A 12,324-nucleotide genomic window follows, 5' to 3' on the forward strand; every position below is an offset into this window, starting at 1 on the left:
TGAGGTTTGATTTGTGACCCAAGATGTGGTCTATCCTGGAGAATGTTCCATGTGCACTTGAGAAGGTGTATTCTTCTGCATTTGGATGGAATGCCCTGAAGATATCAATGAGATCCATCTCATCTACTGTATCATCTAAGACTTGTGTTTCCTTATTAATTTTCTGTTTTGATGATCTGTCCATTGGCATGAGTGGGGTGTTAAAGTCTCCTACTCTTATTGTGTTACCGCCAATTTCTCCTTTTACGTCTGTTAGTGTTTGTCTTATGTATTGAGGTGCTCCTATGTTGGGTGCATAGATATTTACAATTGTTACATCTTCCTCTTGGATTGATCCCTTGATCATTATGTAGTGTCCTTCCTTATCCCTTGTAATATTACTTAAGATCTATTTTGTCTGATATGAGGATTGCTACTCCAGCTTTTTTTTACTTCCCATTTGCATGCAATATATTTTTCCATCCTCTCACTTTCAGTCTATATGTGTCTTTAGGTCTTTATTTGGTTTCTTGTAGACAGTGTATATATAGGTCTTGGTTTTGTATCCATTCAGCCAGTCTTGTGTCTTTTGGTTGGAGCATTTAATCCATTTACATTTAAATTAATTATTAATATATATGTTCCTATTGCTATTTTCTTAATTATTTGGGGTTTATTTTGTAGATCTTTTTTCTTCTGTTGTATTTCTTGACTATATAAGTTCCTTTAACATTTGTTATAAAGCTGGTTTGGTGGTACTGAATTCTCTTAACTTTAGCTTGTCTGAAAAGCTCTTGATTTCTCCATCAATTTGAATGAGATCCTTGCTGGGTACAGTAATCTTGGCTGTAGATTTTTCCCTTTCAGTACTTTAAATATATCCTCCCATTCCTGTCTGGCCTGTAGAGTTTCTGCTGGAAGATCAGCTGTTAAGCATATAGGGTTTCCCTTGTATGTTACTTGTTGCTTCTCTCTTGCTGCTTTTAATATTCTTTCTTTGTGTTTAGTCTTTGTTAGTTTGATTAGTATGTGTCTCCTTGGGTTTATCCTGTATGGAACTCTTTGTGACTCTTGAACTTGATTGACTATTTCCTTTTCTATGTTAGGGAAATTTTCAACTATAATCTCTTCAAAAATGTTCTCATACCATTTCTTTTTCTCTTCTTCTTCTGGGACTCCCTATAATTTGAATGTTGGTGTGTTTTATATTATCTCAGAGGTCTCTGAGACTGTCCTCAGTTCTTTTCCTTCTTTTTACTTTATTCTACTCTTCAGAAGTTACTTCCACCAGTTTATCTTCCAGCTTACTGATTCATTCTTCTGCTTCAGATAATCTGCTATTGATTACTTCTAGACTATTTTTAATTTCAGCAATTGTGTTGTTTGTCTCTATATGTTTATTCTTTCATGCTTCTAGGTCTTTGTGAATTGATTCTTACATTTTCTCCATTCTGTTTTCAAGGTTTTTGATCATATTTACTATCATTATTCTGAATTATTTTTCAGGTAGTTTGCCTATTTCCTCTTCATTTATTTGGACTCTATGTTTCTAGTTTGTTCCTTCATTTGTGTAGCATTTCACTGCCTCTTCTTTTTAGTCACACTGCCCCTGGGTTTCAGCTGTGGTTTTATTTCCACCTCTGCAGTGGGTCGTCCTCTGGGATTTGCTCCTGAGGCTGCCCTGGAGGACTTGGGTGTGCCCCAGTGAGGGCCAGGTGTGGAGGTGGTGCAGCTGTTGGGTCACAGGGGTTCTGGCAGCACCAGGTCCTCAGGGGAGTTGACGGCTAGGGCAGCAGGAAATACAGTGCTCTAGAAGGGCCTGGCAACAGTACTGGCCAACATGCTCCAGTGTTGTTTCCTGGAGAACCCCCTCCCTGACAGAGAAGACTGGCAGGCCCCAGGCTACGGGGTCGCAGAGTTGGACACGACCGAAGGGACCCTGCGTGCCCAGACGCAAGACTTCTTTTGCCTGTGGCAGCTCTGCCCCTGTGAGGTTGAGTGTGAAGGTGGCACAGCTGCTTGGCTTGCAGGGACATGGACTGCCTCCACCGCAGGGGTTATGTCCCTATCAGAATCCTTTTTTCGAGCCTCTTGTAGCTGGCGATCAGATGGCCTCTTTGGCCAGTCTTTCTCCATAGCCTTCACCCTGGAACTGCTCCACAGCCCCTAAACTTAAGTTCCCAGCCACTGCCCCTTCTAGGGCACCTGTGTCCCTGTCCAGGGTATGTATGGCTGCGGCAAGGACTGTCTGATTCTCCTTCCATTTAGGCTGCCACAGCTCAGCTGTTTCACTCTCAGCCTTAATGTTTCTCCTCTGATCAGACAATTGCCCCCACGTGGGGATCAGACCCCTGCTTCAGTTCCCCCACCTGCCGAGGGAAGGTCCAGTCCTACCAACTCTACTGTTTTTCCCCAGCTCCTTCATCCTACCAAGTTTTGCGTGGTTCCTTATTTTCTTTTCTGCTGGTCAGGTCCCCCTGTCTGGTCTCAGCTGGTGTTCTGCATGCACTTCTGTGTCTGAGGGTGTGCTCCTGATGTATCCATGGAGAGAGAGGCACTCTGTTCACCTAATCCTCCACCATCTTGTTCTCTCTCTCAAATAGATGCTTTTGAACTGTGGTGTTGGAGAAGGCTCTTGAGAGTCCCTTGGACTGCAAGGAGATCCAATCAGTCCATCCTGAAGGAAATCAGTCCTGAATACTCGCTGGAAGGACTGATGCTGAAGCTGAAACACCAGTACTTTGGCCACTTGATGGGAAGAACTGACTCATTGGAAAAGACCCTGATGCTGGGAAAGATTGAAGGTGGGAGGAGAAGGGGATGACAGAGGATGAGATGGTTGGATGGCATCACCGATTCCATGGAAGTGAGTTTGAGCAAGCTCCAGGAGTTGGTGATGGACAGGGAGGCCTGGCATGCTGCAGCCCATGGGGTTACAGAGAGTCTGACATGACTGGGTGATTGAACTGAACTGAAACGTATTCATAAAGGGAGCTGTTCCTACTTCTTAAACTATTTCAAGGCCATTTATACTAATAGTTAAAAAGCATATATGGAAATGTTGTTCAAATAAAGTTAACAGGAGTGATGAGATAGAAAGTTTTTCTTTCCAGTCTGACATATTTTCCAGATTTTCTATATCCACTATTTTATGATAAAGTACAAATTACACTGAAAAATCAACATTAAAAATCAGAAGTCATGTAAAGGAAGGGACAATCTGGCAGGCAATAAATATGATATATTCATCTGAGCATTATTCTCTGTCTTAAGACAAGGCCAAACCAAGGCCCATTGATTGTAAACATCAGTCATTTGGGTGAGATCAAAATCTTGCCTAGAATTAAATTTCAAGGAAAAAAATCTGTCACTTGATTTTATTGAAATAGCAAAGTATTAAGCATTGAAAATTCAAGTGTCACCCAAAGCTTATCTTCATCTAGTTGTGATTTTGAACACAACATTTCCTACCTTTGGGATTCACATAGAGAAAAAGAAGAAAGAATAGCTTTGGATCTCCAAGTTTCCTTCCTGCTTAAATAATACAGTCCATGTTCAGGTAGACAGCTTCAAAATAAGCTTAGGAATCATCTTTCTCCACTTGAAAATCCAACCCTGGCAACGATCCTTGCTGCCCCTGAGAACTTGAAAGAAGAACCGTATCCCTTTGCTCATATACAGATAAAGACAATTCAGTCTTGCCTAGTGCATTAAAGATGTGAGAGTGATTCTTACACCCTCCTTCTCTTCCCTAGATTCTACCCTGATTTCCATTTTTAGACTTTCACAGAATAAAAAAGAAAAATAAATTTATACATATATATAAAGCTGGTCTTTTTCAAGTCTCCTGCTGCTCCTTTGTATGTTTTTAAACCCAATGTTTTAGCAGAAGATGAGAATAGATGCTCACTGCTGATGTAAATGGCAGTGCCGTCATCACTCAGTTAACAGAAAATAGGAATAAAAGGGTATTGAGGAGGAGGGGAGGGGTGGAGCATTTCTAAGTGTTGGTGAAGTAGATGCTTGAAAATTATAAGTTCCTGGTGGTCAGACATCACGCTGATCACTTCTTTTTTAATCTCATGGTGCTGGCTTACTGATCTCTCTCTTTTCTGAGTTGTAGTCTCATTACTCAAATTCTTTATTTGGAAATGTCTCATAAAATATCAAGACAGGTCTTATTTTGATGTCTTGATTTCTTATAAAGTTTAGTTTTTTTACCTTTCAAGGTCTGGGTGCTTTGAGTCTTCTGCTAAATCAGAGATATCTTAGGAGCTAGTGTTGTACTTTGGATGCTTTCTATCTTTTGTGGTCCTTGGCTTGAACTTATGTGTTTTTTTTTGTAGATTTTCAATATAGATTTATGTCCTCTGACTAGAGAGTGTTATTTACTTTGTGTGGACTCACTTAAGGAGCTAAACTATGGCCTCCATGTTGCCAATTTCTTCATTCTACTATTTAATTAAAAATTCTTATGCTGCAAATTCAAGTGCATTTTTTGTTACTTTTCCAACATCTACTTTCCCTTCCTTCTTTTTATTACTTAGTTATCATTTTCCCCAAAATCCAGGTGAAAATCTGGCCTTCTCCAAAAGACTTCTAACATTAATTCTTTCTCATGTTCGCTATCACTTTAAATTTCAAGATTTGGTTTTTTCCGTTGCTGTTACCCAGTTTTGGAATGTTTCTTCTGTAATTCCACTTTGGTTCTAAATAGATTGTAAGGAGCAAAGTGCAGCCATTTCCTTCCCATTGTGGGGTATGCGATGACTCGCACATTGTAGTAGCTCAATAAAGGTTCGTTTCTTCCTTTTGTGGCAGCCTCAAAGTTGCAGGCAGTCAAACATTTTAGAATTACATTACTGAAGCTATTTTTGGTGGCGAGCTTGGCATTAGGGATCTTTGCCACTCTACTGTGTTCATTAGTTCAAAGTGGGGTGCTATAAAGTGACAAGAAATTCAGGGCATTTTTAGATCATAGGATGGAAACTAGAGAAGATGGTAGAGACGGTGCAATTACTCCAGCAGAGGGAGAACAGTACACTAAGAAAGGCGGAGACTTTCCCAAGGTCAGATAATCAACTCGAAAGAGGACACTGAAATCTAAATGGCCCCAGCAGAGTGTCCTTGTGACTTTTCCTTTGTACCTCTGCTCTTTCTTGGATCAATATATATATATATATTATTTTTCCCAAACTGTTAAGGTGGTACCCTTGATGCTCCAGTCCTAATGTAGTGATGGAAGATTAACTTCCTCCTTTTCTTTTGAGTTCTAACTCTTCTGATAAAATATTCATGGCAGTTCTTTTGTAGATCACCTTTAAAGCTTCTCAAGCTGGAGTATATGTGCCTCTGATGATTCATGGTATGTGGTAAAGTTATTTCTAAAGCCATAGGATAAACAAGGCACATCTTTCAGAAAATATTTTCATATTAAAGTGCAACTTTTTTTTTTTTAATAAAGGGATGTTTTTTTAATTTTCAAAGTTGTGTCTGCTACTTCTGGCTCTTCTCCTGGGAGCAAGCATCCAGGCTGCCTTGAAGTTAGTGGAACTCAAGAAGAACAGTTGAAGCAGAGACTGTAACAAAACAAGTGAGCTGAAAAAACACCCACAACAGCAGTTTATAAAACTGTCTGTAATTATTGTAAACCTTGTGATTCAGCCTTGACTTTTTATCTGTCAGTCTTACTCTTTGGGTTCCTTACTGGTTAGCAAAGTACTGAGCACCATGCGTATCTGTTGCCTAATAAATGTAGAACATGTAAGGGATACAAATAGTTTTGGGGGCTGTGTGTAGAGGCAGAGGGCATACAGACTCTGCCTCGGGGAATGTGAAGGCTCAGATATGCCACAGTAGGGATCATGGGAATTGAGAAGGCACAGCACTTTGAGAATATTTTATATTCTAACAAATATTAGGAAAAACACTTCCAGGCTACTTTGAGGAATAATTTCATTTTAAATTGCTGATCTGAGAGAAAATAGAGGGAAAGTTCAGTAAACTATGATGCACATCACATGATCATTAATAAGAACAAAAAGTTCAGTAACCTTTAATGCACATTGAAAAGTGGAAGTAAAGTCACTCAGTTGTGGCCAACTCTTTGTGACCCCATGAACTGCAGCCGACCAGGATCCTCCGTCCATGGGATTTTCCAGGCAAGAGTACTGGAGTGGGTTGCTATTCTCTTCCCGAATTGAACCCAAACCTCCTGCATTACTGGCAGCTTCTTTACCACCTGAGACACCAGGGAAGCTCAGGAGGTATTGCTTAGCTTAACGGGAGTTCAGGCGACTCAGAGGCCCTGCACCTGATACAGACACTAGACTTGGCTTTTTTAAAAAACAAAACAGTGGAGTGCACGTGCTGGGGGTGAGGAATCCGCGTGTCAGGTTGCACAGGGCATGGATGTCCAGGTGACTACCGAGGTACCTGTCAGTGGTTTGCCAGTAGCATATTTACTTGTGTTTTCTCAACAGGTGGTGAGGTACGACTGTATTTTCCTTGATGGTATCAAAAACCATGGTACTTAATTCCAACAGTTGTGAGGCTGTCTCCTCTTAATTGTGTGAAGAATTGGTGTCCTGGTCATTTCAGCTGATGTTCTTTTGGATGAGATCTGGCTTCCCCCACAGGACTCACACCAGGCTCAGCTCTGCCCCTGACCACAGCGGCTCCTTAGCGTTACTGTTCGCCCTCAGCAGCAGATAGACATGTCACCAGGACACCTCATTCAAACGAAGTCTGCCTTTGCAAAATTTAATATGTTTTAACTTATTAAAAAAAATAATCAGTATCAATATCACAGCTGTGCTTGGTGCATGAAGTGATTCAGAACAGGAATGATTCATAAAGTGACTCAGGAACCCTGGAGACTGTGGTTACCCCACAGTGAGTGAGGGAGGGAGAGAATGAATGAACTCAAGCACGCCCTGACCAGGCTTCACTCCACGTGCTGTTTCTGAAGTGTTGTCCAGAAGTGTAGCTTTATTTGAATTTCGGAAATGAGGAGTATTTTTGTCGACCAACAAGCCCACGCTGCAGCTTCTTTACATCAAGTTCAAGTTTCAACAAACACTTCCCTAGACAGCACTTCGTAAGCTTACTCATTCTTTCTGCCAAAGGAAACAAAACAGGGGCATCTAACAGTTTCAGTTGCTTTCAAATGCTTATTTAGGCACGTGGGGAAGAGTCTGGGGCAGGAGCTAAAATCACCTCTAGTCCCTATTTTTCTTAAGGATTACACCCTTCTAGAGGTTTACTGTCTTTTCAAAATTAATGTATAGTGTATTATTATATTCAAAGGACAAATTGTATTCAACCATATCGATTACGTTCAGGAAAACCCAGAAATTCTATTAAAAACTAGATAGTCAAGGTTAATCATGAAAATGAAATTTATAAAATTTCAACTTTATTTGGTTGCTTCCTGAGACATAATTTAAACAAATCAAAATTTTGAGGGCTCCGTGCATTATGAAATGACAAAATTCAAAAGCACAATTTGACTTATTAATTGACCTCTTTCTGCATAATTATATTAATGTAGATAATGGTTCCACTCTCATAAAAACTGCAGTAATAACAATTTGAATATATGTTTCAAAGAGTAGGCAAAGAGAAAAAGGTACTTTTAACACAGAGGTATAGTTGATTCTAGTAAAGTAATGCTCAAAATTCTCCAAGCCAGGCTTCAGCAATACATGAACCATGAACTTCCAGATGTTCAAGCTGGTTTTAGAAAAGGCAGAGGAACCAGAGATCAAATTGCCAACATCCACTGGATCATCAAAAACGCAAGAGAGTTCCAGAAAAACATCTATTTCTGCTTTATTGACTATGCCAAAGCCTTTGACTGTGTGGATCACAATAAACTGTGGAAAATTCTGAAAGAGATGGGAATACCAGACCACCCGACCTGCCTCATGAGAAACCTATATGCAGGTCAGGAAGCAATAGTTAGAACTGGACATGGAACAACAGACTGGTTCCAAATAGGAAAAGGAGTACATCAAGGCTGTATATTGTCACCCTGCTTATTTAACTTCTATGCAGAGTACATCATGAGAAACACTGGGCTGGAAGAAACACAAGCTGGAATCAAGATTGCCGGGAGAAATATCAATAACCTCAGATATGCAGATGACACCACCCTTATGGCAGAAAGCCAAGAGGAACTAAAGAGCCTCTTGATGAAAGTGAAAGAGGAGCGTGAAAAAGTTGGCTTAAAGCTCAACATTCAGAAAACTAAGATCGTGGCATCCGGTCCCATCATTTCATGGCAAATAGATGGGGAAACAATGGAAACAGTGTCAGACTTTATTTTGGGGGACTCCAAAACTACTGCAGATGGTGATTGGAGCCATGAAATTAAAAGATGCTTACTCCTTGGAAGGAAAGTTATGACCAACCTAGACAACATATTAAAAAGCAGAGACATTACTTTGTCAACAAAGGTCCGTCTAGTCAAGGCTGTGGTTTTTCCAGTGGTCATGTATGGATGTGAGAGTTGGGCTCTAAAGAAAGCTGAGCACCGAAGAATTGATGCTTTTGAACTGTGGTGTTGGAGAAGACTCTTGAGAGTCCCTTGGATTGCAATGTGATCTAACCAGTCCCTCCTAGGGGAGATCAGTCCTGGATGTTCATTGGAAGGACTGACGTTGAGCTGAAACTCCAATACTTTGGCCACCTGATGCAGAGAGCTGACTCATTTGAAAAGACCCTGAGGCTGGGAAAGATTGAGGGCAGGAGGAGGAGGGGACAACAGAGGATGAGATGGTTGGATGGCATCACCAACTGAATGGACATGGGTTTGGGTGGACTTTGGGAATTAGTGATGGACAGGGAGGCCTGGCGTGCTGCAGTTCATGGGGTTGCAAAGAGTTGGACACGACTGAGCGACTGAACTGAACTGAATAGTTGATAAAACCATGTATGTAGCATAAGGAGACTTGAACACTATCCTTACTTAAGTACTTAAGACCCAAAAGCCATATCATAAATACTTGAAATTTTCATTTGTTCCTGAAAATGAAACGTGTTGACTGGATGAGATACTGCTCATTTTTCTGTGGAAATCTCCCTAGAGGACCTTTAGTTGTTTTATAGGCTCTAGTACTTCTCAGATTATGACACGCTGAGTTGCTTGTGATAATTTCAGACTGTACCAAAATCATTTTAATAATTATCTACAAAAATACACATCAGAAAAAATTTCCCATTTCAGTAAGTTACTAAAATTGTTTATTTTCTTCAAATAATTTATGTTTTGAAAAAGGTTATATACAATATTAAATATCTAATACTAAAGCCTTATTATTGGGAAATAAATGTTGCTAGGCTATGTAAACCCCAGTGTGAGAAATGCTAGAACACGTGGTTGAAGTTTCTTCCAGTATTGAATACAGGCCTTTAATACAAGTGAGTCAGGGTAGCTTATTTTGTTGTTGTTTTAGTTGCTAAGTTGTATCTGTTATCTGCGGTTCATGGGGTCGCAAAGAGTCAGACACGACTGAGCGACTGAACAGAACTGAAGCTACATTTTTTTTTTTCCCCCAAAATGTATTTTTATGTTTGTGGGGGTTCTTTCACATTAGCTGTTCAAGGGCTTTCAGATCTTAGTTATTCAGAGGCTTTTAAATGGAGCCCATCATATGACTATAGACCATCATCCATGCCACCTCCAAAGAGATCACTGAGTCAATTCCACACATTATTCATGGCAAGACAGACATATAAACCAAGACAACAGAATAGAGAGTACAGAAATAATTCCCTTTATATAGAGTTAACTGAATTTCAATAAAGATACCAAAGTGTTTCTATAGGGGAAGTAAAATCTTTTAAACTAACAATACAGAAACAACTAGATATGCCTTTTATTTTTTAAAGTTAAAAGATACAGTAAACTATTTTTTTATTGAGTATACCTAATGTACAATACTGTGTTATTTCAGGTGTACAGCAAAGTAATTCGGTTTTCTACCTATCTGTCTATCTCTCTATTTCAAATAGGATTTACTGTAGAGTACAGGGAGTCATATTCAATATCTTGTAATAACCTATCATGGAAAATAAAGTAGTTTTAAATTCCTGCCCACTTCTTTGACTCTTCAAGGCCATTATTCCATAAAATCAAGTCAGCGAGTCAAATGGTTTTCTCTCTCCCCCGTCATTTGCCTGAAATTTTCACTGAGTTTTAGCTGAGTGTCCAGCTTGCACTGCTTGAGTCCTAGGACTGCGAGGGTAAGCATGGCCCTGCTCTCTCACGTGGGAGATCTTGCCCATCATGCACTGATCTGCTCTTTGGCAGAGTCTAACCAGCCCCAGAGGGAGCCTGTGCAGAAGTCCCAGATGCTTCAGACTGGTGGGCCTTCTTCGCCCTCCACTCACTCACCTTCCTGAAGGAGGGGAGAAGTGATACATGCCAGAGGAAAGACAGTGAAGAGAGCTGCTGAGTCAGAGCAGAGGAAAGACAGTGAAGAGAGCTGCTGAGTCAGAGACGCTTCTTCGGTGCTTTACCTTCACTCCCAAGTGTGTGTCCCCCGCCTACCCCAGCACAGAGGTTCTTTCTGGATGGATTTTCTCAGCCTTCAACTTGCTAAGAGTTGCTTCTTCTTAACTTCTTTTTTTTTTTGTATTTTTATTTATTTGTTGCACCACCATTCCATTCAGATATAGAGTTCACTGGTGGAAGACATTCAGAGAAGTTGCAGAAGCAGATAGAATCTCCCTGACTCTTTCTTTCTAAAAATTTTTTATTTTTAATTGGGGGAAAATTGCTTTCCAGTATTGTATTGTGCTGTACAATCATGTAAACCAATCATAAAAGTACTTCTTTAAGCACGATTTGGAAGCAGCAGCCTTTGAAATTACACATTCTGATTTCATAACCTCTATGTCTGTGGTCTCATAAGGATTTAACTTCAAACTGTTATAAGTGGGTCCTAGTAGGACAATCACAGGAAATAACCATCTTTGAAAATATAACATGTGATTCTCTATCATGTGCCAAGCTCATAAAGCAAGATCTTTGAGGACCTGCAGCTCCTCTGGGCCTCCAAGCTCTATCTTTTCTTCCTGTTGTTTTTGTTCATTCTCCCAGTCGTGTCCAACTCTTTGCGGCCCCATGGACCACAGCACTCCAGGCCTCCCTGTCCTTTGCCATCTCCTGAAGTTTGCCCAAGTTCATATCCATTGCATTGGTGATGCCATCCAGCCATCTTACCCTCTAATGCCCTCTTCTCCTTCTGCCCTCAATCTTTCCCAGGATCAGGGACTTTTCCAATTAGTCAGCTATTCGCATCAGGTGACCAAAATACTGGAGGTTCAGCTTCAGCATCAGTCCTTCCAATGAGTATACAGGGTTGATTTCCCTTAAGATTGACTGGTTTAAGGCTGTCCAAGGGACTCTCAGGAGTCTTCTCCAGCACCATAGTTCGAAGGTATCAATTCTTTGGCATTCTGCCTTCTTTATGGTCCAGCTCTCACAATCCTATGTGACCACTGGGAAGACCGTAGCCTCGACTATACCACCTTTGTCAGCAGAGTAATGCCTCTGCTTTTAAACACACTGCCTAGGTTTGTCATTGCTTTCCTGCCAAGAAGCAATCATCTGATTTCATGGCTGCAGTCACCATTGGCAGTGATTTCGGAGCCCAAGAAGAGGAAATCTGTCACTACTTCCACCTTTTCCCCTTCTATTTGCCATGAAGTAATGGGGCCAGATGCCATGATCTTAGTTTATTTAATATTTAGTCGGCTCTTTCACTCTCCTCCTTCACCCTCATTTTCAGTTCCTCTTTGCTTTCTGCCTTTACAGTGGTATCATCTGCCTACCTGAGGTTGTTGTTGTTTCTCCTGCCTATCTTAATTCCAGCTTGTAACCCATCCAGCCTGGCATTTCTCATGGTGTGCTCAGCCTATAGATTAAACAAACAGGGTGGCAGCAGGCAGCCCTGTCGTACTCCTTTCTCAATCTTGAACCAGTCAGTTGTTCCGTACAGGGTTCTGACTGTTGCTTCTTGACCCGCATACAGGTTTCTCAGAAGACAGGTAAGATGGTCTGGAATTCCCATTTCTTTAATAGTTTTCCACAGTTTATTATGATTCACAGTCAAAGGCTTTGGCATAGTCAATGAAACAGAGGTAGATGTTTTTTCTGGAATTTCATAGCTTTCTCTTTGATTCAGAGAATGTTGGCAATTTGATCACTGGCTCCTCTTCCTTTTCTAAACCCAGCTGAGACATCTGAAATTTCTTGGTTTGTGTAATGCTGAAGGCTAGTATGTGAAATTTTAAGCATGACCTTACTAGCATGGAAGGTGAGTGCAGTTGTCCAAT

This window comes from Bison bison, unplaced genomic scaffold, assembly GCF_000754665.1.
Source record: "Bison bison bison isolate TAMUID 2011002044 unplaced genomic scaffold, Bison_UMD1.0 scf7180017864374, whole genome shotgun sequence".
Taxonomy (NCBI): Eukaryota; Metazoa; Chordata; class Mammalia; order Artiodactyla; family Bovidae; genus Bison; species Bison bison.